We start from the raw sequence: 10,353 nt of genomic DNA, 5'->3' as shown, positions 1-10,353 counted from the left end.
TTTACTTTATCGCAACTAACTTTTACTTTCCCGCAACTAACTTATTAAATCATATATTTCATTTAGGCAATAGCGTGGCTCTGCCGGATGTTCTAAATGAAATATAATGATTTAATTTAACATTTATTTTATGCAATTATATATTTATATAGTTATATATATAATCATAGGTACCATATATAAAATATCGGTGAATTCGGTATTTTCTATAGTGGGAACTATATTATATTAGGTGTGTGTTTAAATATTTTTATTTTCTTGGAACCATTATTTATGGTGGTTTCCTTTGTTATACTTTTAGTTAAACAATATTGCATAAACCAAGAATAAATCCTTGAGCATTGAAAAAATTTATAATTTGTAAACTTCGTTCTTGCATTTGGTAATCTATAAATTAATAACTTTAAACTTAAAATAACCTCTCTGTGGATCGATCTCGTACTTACGAAATATATTACTTGCAGACAACCTACACTTGGGTGAATTATAATTTAAGTAGTAGTAGAGTGTTGAAAATAAGAGTTGTAAATATTGAAAATTACTATGTGATGATGTATTTATTTTTGAGTTATTTTCAAAGAAATTCTATAAATACGTCTATCAATTTGTGAAGAAAAACACAATTGAGTGGAATTTTTTTTTTTATAAAAGTGTGTAGTTTAATATATTTTATGAGTTTGAGATTTTTACTTTTTACCGTAAAATTTTTTTTTTAACAATCTTAATATTTTTTTGAAAAACCTAGGACGACGAAATGCATGATGTTAATATTTAATAAAAAAAATATTATTTATAAATATAAAGTTTTGCCTCTCCAAAACAGATTTAATCACTTCTATGGTACACCTCAATCGAATTCGTCTATTTTCCCAATTGTGACATGGCAAAGTCGGCTCTAGAAAAGGTTTTAAAATTCTTCCTAGGGTTATGCTTCGAATTAGAGATGTTCATTGGACAACAATGTTGAATCAAAGTTGAATCAATAATCAGAACATCTTATTGATTCTGGTCCATTTGAATCTAGCCCAATAATATATTTAATTTTTAAATAAATATATTATTTCATAAATAACTTTTTTAGGTATATAATGATAGGAAAAAGTATTTGATTCCAATTCGATTCAAATCACATTTCATTAGGGCTCTGGTTCAGGATTGAATTACACACTCAATCTGATAAATTCAATCCGATATTTTATAATATTGTGGTCTATTACTCCACAATCTGGAACGTGTTTAATCTCATCCGATCCTATGACATCCCAAAACTCAATGTTAGAGTCGGTGTCCAGCGATCCAATTTGTGACTTGGGTTTTATTGACTCTTATGTAAAAACAATATTTATTTTAATAATATTTTATCATTTTATACAATTATGACATTTACTTTATCTATATACTTGTACAAGCTACATAGATAAATTCTTTGAATATATTATAAGTACCATGAGGTCCACGAATCTAGTGGATCATAAAATTTATTAGAAAGTATACTAAATTCTAATTAAGTTCCTAGTCGATTCATCTGCCTAAAAAAGGATAAAGATTTCTCGAACTGAAGACCAGCATTTGTGACGTAAATGCCACGTTTCATCGGTAAGGACATGAAGATGTTCATGCAAACGTATGAGTGATCATTTGATGAGGTACTGAACAACTCTACTCAGAATTTCCAAGTGATATATCATTTATCGAGTGAAACAGTCTGCGGTTATGGTTGTAAACCATTAGTCTTTTGAACCGGGACAACATGGAGTCTCTGCATACTAGCATGCACTTTGATCCGTTTACCGGCTCCATTGAAGATCATCAAGTGGTGAGATTGGGTGTAGTTTTGAAACGTAGGAGTCAATGCATTGTAGTCGAGGATTCAACGCTCGCCTATAGGTGAAGATATCATATATGATATAATGAGTTAATAGTTCAACGAGTCTCTGCCAGAGCAAGACATGTACTTTATGGAAAAGTATTTTCCTAGTTGCACATACATTATCACTATTATTACTCAAAGATACATCATGTCGTTATCGAATTTATTTGCAACTCTCGATGTACCAATGGTTGCAGATTTGATTGGGATATATGAGTTGAAAGGTCCATACTGTTCGATAATCATAACTTACTGGTTATTGCATGCATTATCAGTGATACCCAGAGAATCATGAGTTGATGCTACTAGAAGCTCTTACCTTGATCTGATGGGTGCAATTAGATTTGATTTCTGAAGTTCTTGATCATGGGGTTTGATGAAAAGAATGAGGTAAATTAGGATAAGCTTGAATAAGAACAAATGTTGTTCTAAATCACATGAACTTTTGAACTCACGACTAGTTGTATCCTATAACCATTGAAGGTCACACAAATATAGGATTATGTGTTATCGTTGATATAGTCAGATTCAAGAAATTGAATTTGGCGACTGTAGTATGATCAATCAGATAGCTTACAAAGGAATGTATGAGTAGATTCCATAATTGGAAGTTGTGGAATTTAGTTTAAATGTTAATTAAGTGAAGAAAGTGGAATTGCCTGTTTTAGTGAAGGAGTTCACTAAATTGACATCTGACAAAAATAAATCAGTGAAAAATTTCAATTTTTCATTTTTCATTATATGAACATGATTTGTACCCTCTATACATCGACGTTGTTTGATCGTCAATTGATGTTATGATAAGTTCACGATTATTTATTTAGTAAATTTAGAATATATTAATTATATAATAAATTAGTAGTGGTGAATATTAAATATAAGATTCTCATGGAATATTTTAGAGGAGTCTAAAATTAATTAATAATTAATTAAATAATTGTTATTTAATTTTATATATGTCTATATATATATGTGTATGTGTGGGTGTATATATCATGCATTATAAATAGTTGACCATGCATAGTATATTCAAGGATAAAAAATATCATATGAGAATTTTAAATAATGAAAATATAGAATTATGATAAGATAGAATCATGGTTGGATTTAAAGATTATGTTTATTAAATATGTGTTATCAAACAGCTGATGACATACAATATTCATAACATAATTTGAATATCAAAATTTCTCTCCCTCTCATCGCAAGAAAAATCGGTCCCTCCATTTTAGGCAAGGGTCATGGTCAAACACCTTCCATCGTGCACTGTTGCTCCGCACCACCGCTGAAGCAGTCCAATTCCGACGATCCAATCTCGACGTAAATTTGTCCTAGTTTTCTAGTGCTATCTAGGAGAGTAAAAAAAAGTCTCCAATCGTTGATCTAATTAGGAGGATGAAAAGAATTCGTATGGATTTACAAGAAGAGCTATTACCGCCTAAACATCAGGATAGTTGAAGTCAGCACTAAATACGCAAAGGTAAATTAAATCCAAACACAATATGGATAGTTTTAAATCATATGATAACAAAGAACGTTTTGAACGTCAAACCAATAAAATTAAAACTTCTGCTGCATCTTGGGTACGAAAGTCTTTTAGAAATATCAGCACCTCGAAAATGGATTTTCAGAAAAACAAAAAAAAATATTTTTTTGCGATGTCCAGAATAGTCCTTGGCATCTGGTAGTGGGCAGCGCAGGCAGTTCGCTGCCACCGCAAGTTTCAAATTTTTTTTTGTGCCGACAACGTTCTGCGCTACGCATAGAGGCATAGGCTCGCCTGCAGCTGCCCGAATTATTGGGGCATCGGGCGTGCAGACGGGCATGTCACTCAAGAAAGTCTCTGGAAACCATACCTTCTATGGGCTCGAATTGTTTTTGGGCTAGAGACGATTTTCTGAATTTTTCAAAATTTTGGGCTAAATCAATATTTTATAAAATATGGTCGAATTTACAATTATAATAAATTTGTGATAAAATTATAGATTTTTTAAGAAAATAAATAATTAACATTTAGATACTTAATTATTTATGGAAAAAATGTTTTACAAAATTTTTTAATTATTAATAAATTACTTGAGTAATTGAGCAAATGGTTTATTCAATTTATTAATTTAATTTAAATTATTGAGTTAGTGCTAAATTTACAAGAAACATGATTCTTTGATAATATTTCATATTATGGTTTTAATGTAATATTTGATATTGAAGGAACGAGTGTGCTAGTGCCTTCGAAGGTATTTCGAACACTATATTCTCCAATGAGCTGCAATAGCTCGTGTTCTAAGAATATTAACACCGATGAATTAAATCGAGTTTGGTTTAAAACCAAGCGGAAGAAACTCGAATTAATCTTTCGTGAAGAAGACTTTTATTAGAAAACATTTTAACTTATGTAAACTGAATAATCGAAGAAAGACAGATTAGTTTTTGCATTCTTCAGTTCAGTTATGGTGACAACTGAACCGACGAATGCACTAACCGATCGAAACAATTTTAAAATAGCAGTTAATCAGTTAAATACACAAGATATGTTTGTGGATGTTCGGAGACTTCAGCTGCTCCTACGTCACTCTTTCTACCACCACGGGTAGGTTCCACTAGAAGACTTTGATTTATACAACACTTTGTACAAACCCACTCAGCTAGGACTTACACTACTGCCTAAACTGAACTCCTAGCTACGACTGAAGGCAGCACCTTCCAGCCAACACTTCTTTAACGTCTATGTGTCAAAGACTACATACACAAGTTTTACGTCTTTGTACAAGACGGTTTTTGAGTGGATTTGAGAGTGTGTGTGTGTGTGAGATCTGAACAAGAATGTTCTCACACACTGAGAGAAAATGGCTTCTAAATTAAGCTGATACAATGATGAAGAATTCCCTCTGGGCTTTAAGTGCTTCTGAAAGCTGATATGCAACTGAGCGTGCCCTTTATTGTTTTTCTTCTCAACTCTTTTTGCTCTCGTATGTGTCTTTCCTTTGAGTATTCACTGATCTTCTCTTTATATAGACGGGAAAAGCTGATCATACAGTGAGACTCAATTATTGTATCCGTTGCATTTGAATCGGCTCCTTGGAGTTTGTGCATCGAATTTTTGACTGCCCTTCTTGATCGTTTTGTCTTTAATGCTCTGATGCAACGTCTATTATTGTCTTTTGACTGGACAATGGCTATGTACCTTCTCGCACAGCTGGAATCCATTTACTGTAAGCTTGTCTTGATCTGCAACTGAAAGATTCTGACTGATGCTTTGAACTGGTCAGCTGGACTGATTTTCAGTTGGGCAAGTGAAATCAGTTGACTCGTCAGTCGAACTGATTTTACTCCTTCAGTTGAACTGGTTAGCTGGGTTCTTCATCAGTAGGACACGTCATAGGCTGGCCAGGCTTTTGAGATCTTCCTGCTGAATCACCTATCAGTTTGGACAATCAACCGAACTGTTTGAAGAACCAGTTAGACTGATTTAGTCTCGGCAAATAGTTGGTTCAATCAGTTGGCATCTCCGATGGCTTCAGTTGGTTTCGTAAACTGATTAATTCAGTTTTAGCTGTCTGCGCACTAAGGTAGATTATTAGAAACAAAATAATAAGTTTTCTTAGCATCAAAATCAAGATTGCGAACTTGAAAAGTTCCAATAGATATTATATGGTAAAAAGATGACCAAGAGTCATGACCAATTTGCTAAATATATATTAAGTATATTTTACATGTTGTATTTCAATTATTTTATAATTATTTAAAGTGAACCTTTTTTATGGTTTGTTATCCCAAAGTGACAAGAAAATTTAATGTATATATTAGATATTGTAGGAGATCAAAATTTGAAGATGGCGGGCCCAGATCTTTAAGATTTTTGAGAATCGAAGATATATAAAATATTGAAATCTAATGTAATATTGTGTTTACATCATTTCATTTACCTAGGTTATAGGCTTGGATCCATATTTGGCTCATATGAATGAATTAACCCTCGATTATCGATATATCATATTTTATTATTTATAATATATGTGGTATATTATAAATAATCAGTATGTGTGTTATTATTAATATAATAACAAGAGTTGTATGAATCCGACAAATATACAAACAACCATAACACAAGATTTTAAAATTACTGATTAGACAAATTTTTAAAATTAAAATCCCTCATTTTATTTAAGATTCAAATTTTATATCAAACCCATAAAAAGAAAATTAAACAAGCTTAAATTTTCTTTGTCTTCTATTAAAAGTGGTTTCATAATAAACGTTACCCGCATTCAGTATCTGACTCATATTATTGGTGAAGCTTATACACCAGAAACTTGTGGCTTTTACTGACATACTTGATGTGAATTACGTGGAACTCCCATTACTTCAGATCATATTATTTGAGAATCTCATAACAACCGTCCAATAAAGTTCAACATTCATGGATCGAGCTCGACACGTGAATAGAAAGGGCATCACATTATTGGACTCTCATCAAATGTCAGGCAAAATACGTGAGGCTTGCAAGGAGTTGCAATTGAGCTCAACATTTTGGAAATTATGATTGACTGATATTATTCAGATCATAATTTAGCAATTGAGTCTTGCGTACTCACTAAAGAAATTGGATTTTCCGTGTTCATCAGAGGGTGATGAAATGTCAAAACATTGAGGGTAATTCATAAAAAAAACATAATTTATTTCTTATAAAATATTTTAATATAATTAGTAAAATTTATTTTGTTTCAATTTCAGTATATTTACGACATCGTCGAAAAATCCTCTATCTGTTATTCTCAATAAAAATAAGATGATTGGATCTAATTACCAAGATTGTATGAGAAATTTAAAAATTATTTTAATATATGTGAAAATAGAATATGTGCTCAACAAGGCTCCTCCAAATGGTGCTGCTACCAATGCCCCTACTAAAGAATTGGCTAAGCTTGAGAAATGACGGGACCATGACTTGAAACCTAAGAGCTATATGCTACATTTTATGTCAAACCAACTGTAGAGGCGGTTTGAAGATGCAGTAAATGATGTTGACATTTATGGTCACCTACAAGAATTGTACGGTGCACAAACATGTCAATTAAGGCGTGATACTGTCAAGTAACTCATGACATCATGCCTGCGAGAAGCGCTTTGGTATGTGAGCATAGTGTGAGAATGATGAGGCTCATCGAGAAGCTTGTGGGCCTGGACCTTGTCATCCCAAACGAATTATCCACAAATATTCTATTGTTTTCATTGACGTCCTCGTTAGATGAGTTTGCGACGAATTCAATATGAACATGCTGGAGGCTAGCCTTAAAGAACTAGTCAATGTGTTTACCATATATGAAGCCACAATCAAGAAAGAAAAACATGTTTTCTAAGTGGGCTCTTCGTCTGGGACGAAGAAAATCCCACAAGGGAAGGGAAAAAAAAAAGGTTTATGCTCATTCCAAGAAACATAAACCCACCAAGAAACAAACTCCAAACACTTCTAAAGGGATCACAAATCTCGATAAGACTGAAGATATTTGTTTCCACTGCAAGAAGCCTGGATATTGGAAGCTTAACTGTAAGGAATATCTAGCGTAGAAGAATTCTATCAAGGGTATATTTTATATTGAAGTAAATATCTCAATTAATTCAACTTCTTGAGTATTAGATACTGGATGTGGTTCTCATTTTTACAATGATTTGCAAGTGATGACAAGAAGTAGGAGGCTAAGGGATTGTGAGACCTTCCTGAGAATTGCCAATGGAGCAAGGGTTGCTGTGAAGGCCATGAGAGATATTTTTTTTTATTAAACAATAATTTTAAGTTATTTTTACAGACGTTTTATATGTTTTTGACTTGGTTAAAAAATTGTTTTCATTTCTATGCTTGATAAAGATGAATTTTCTTGTTTATTTACTAAAGGCGTTTGTAATATTTATAAGAATGAATGTTTAATTGGAACATGTGAATTACAAAATGATATAATTTAAAAATGAAAGATATTCCAATTAACGATATCCAAGTAAATGAAATTTCAATAGCAAACAAAAGAAATAAGATAATTTAAATCTAGCACAATTATAGCACACTAGGCTATGAAATATTTCCTAAATAAGGATGTACAAGCTAGTGAGAGATGACATGTTTAACTTGTCAGCCATAAACTCTCTTAATACATGTGAATCATGTCTGAAAGAAAAGATGACCAAATTTCATTTCCTAGAAAAAGTGGAACATGCAGATGATCTATTGGATCTGATCCATATAGATGTAATGTTAGCACAAGAAATGAGCACTCTTTCTTCATTATATTTACTGATGACTTCTCGAGGTATATGTATGTATATATAATGAAACACAAGTCTACAGAATTTGAAATGTTCAAAGAATTCAAAACTGAAGTAGAAAAACAATTAGGAAAGAATATTAAAACAATTCGATATGATCAAGGTGGAGAATACTTAATTACTGAATTTGAAGGCTATCTTAAATAGATTGAGATTATCTCACAGTAGACCCCACCTTCCACACCCTAATTGATTGGTGTGTTAGAACGTCGTAATTAGACATTGATTGACATGATTCGATCTATGATAGAATTCACTGAATTGACATCATAGCTTTGGGGATTTGCACTTGAGACTTCATCAATGTTGTTGAACCAAGTCCATACAAAGACAGTAGATAAAATCTCATATGAGATATGGATTGGAAAGCATACCAAGTATTATTTCTTAAGAATATGGGGAAGTCCTATTTATGTAAAGCAGACAGTAAGAGACAAATTATATAGTAGAGCCAATATGTGATATTTTTTTAGATATAAAAATAATTTCGTTGTATGTTATTTCTATGATCCCTATGAAATAAAGATATTTTTTTTTAAAGATTCCACCTTCTTGGAGAAGGAGTTTTTATTATATAGAAAAGATATGACGACAAAACTCGAGGAGATACGAGAAACACCTACTCCTGAAATAATAAAACCACTCACGTCCCAACAATCAGTTGAAGAGATACACACTCTTAGGAGATCCGAAAAGTTCTCAGGGCCACCTAAGAGGATGAGCCTGCTTCTTGAAGAAGTACAAAACGAGATTATTCCTAGATGTGATCCAAGAAACTTCGAAGAATCATTATCAGATATCGATTCGTCCAAATGGCTTGAAGTCATGCAGTCTATGATGGAATCCATGTATTCAAACTAATTATATTCCCTAGTAGATCCACCTGAGAGAATTGTTCACATAGTAAGCAAATGGATTTTAAAAAAAATAAGCTTGTGACAAATGAGAAGGTCATGACCTTCGAAGCTAAATTGGTAGCAAAATGATATGCTCAAGGGCAAGGTATTGACAATGAAAAAACATTTTCTCCATTCACGATGTTAAAATCCATTAAGATACTGCTAGCCATAGCAGCATGATATGACTACGAAATATGACACATGGATGTGAAGACATCATTCCTTAATAGTGATATTAAGGAAGAGATTTATATGTCTCAATTTGAAGGGTTCACATCAGTAGGAAGTGAGCATAAAGTATGCAAATTTCAGATATCCATCTATTGACTCAAACAAACATCAAGGAGCTGGAACCTCAAATTTGACACTACTATCAAAGTGTAGGACTTTGTTTAAAATCCCGAGGTATACGAGAAGGTTAGTGGGTGAAATGTCTGCTACTCTTTTTCATAAAACGTGTTATGATTTTTTTTTTCCAAACCTCACTTAGCATTCAGCTGAACCATAAAATATTTTTGACATCATTTTAAAATAAATCAACCAACTATAATTTGAAAACCAAAGGAAATAGTTTAGCATTAAATAACCCAACATTTTACTAAATCTAAAAATAACATTTGAAAAGTATAGCTCATACTATACCTTCTCAAAAACCTCTTATAAATAAATCGTAGTAAAAATATCTTTAACATAACTTAAAATCATAAATCATAACTAGTGCGGAAAACTAGCATCAGTCCACGAGTTATGTGCACCTTCAGTCATGTCAGATCAACCATGAAGACCTCCATTAACTACATAATCATCATAATCATCTGCATCAACCACACCTAGTGAGTCTAAAGACTCAACACACCATAATCTTGATAACAAGTACTACATATACAGATCACATACAACAGTGAAAATACTTGTACTTAAAATATCGTTTTCATGAAGATGCATAAACTTTAAACATAATCATTTTCATAAACATTTTCATGATGCATAAACTCTAAATAAAAGCATTTTCATAAGGATGCATCAACTTTAAACATTTTCATAAACCTTTTCATATCCTCATAAACATATTCATATGAACATGCATAACATAAACCTCAACATTTTTTTCCTTTTTCTCATTTCATAACATGTATCCTTTCATCATGATCATAAACATTTTTCCTTTTTATTTAATTCAGATCGTTAATTGTGACTTTCCTCAATCCTCAGAAAGTCGATGGATCCATCTACATGAAACCACAGTACTGGGTGGCGGGGACATCA

The sequence above is a fragment of the Primulina huaijiensis genome, chromosome 1 (assembly GCF_012295235.1).
Source record: "Primulina huaijiensis isolate GDHJ02 chromosome 1, ASM1229523v2, whole genome shotgun sequence".
Lineage (NCBI taxonomy): Eukaryota > Viridiplantae > Streptophyta > Magnoliopsida > Lamiales > Gesneriaceae > Primulina > Primulina huaijiensis.
The sequence above is the reverse complement of the archived record's forward strand: the minus strand, read 5'-3'. Positions refer to the sequence as shown.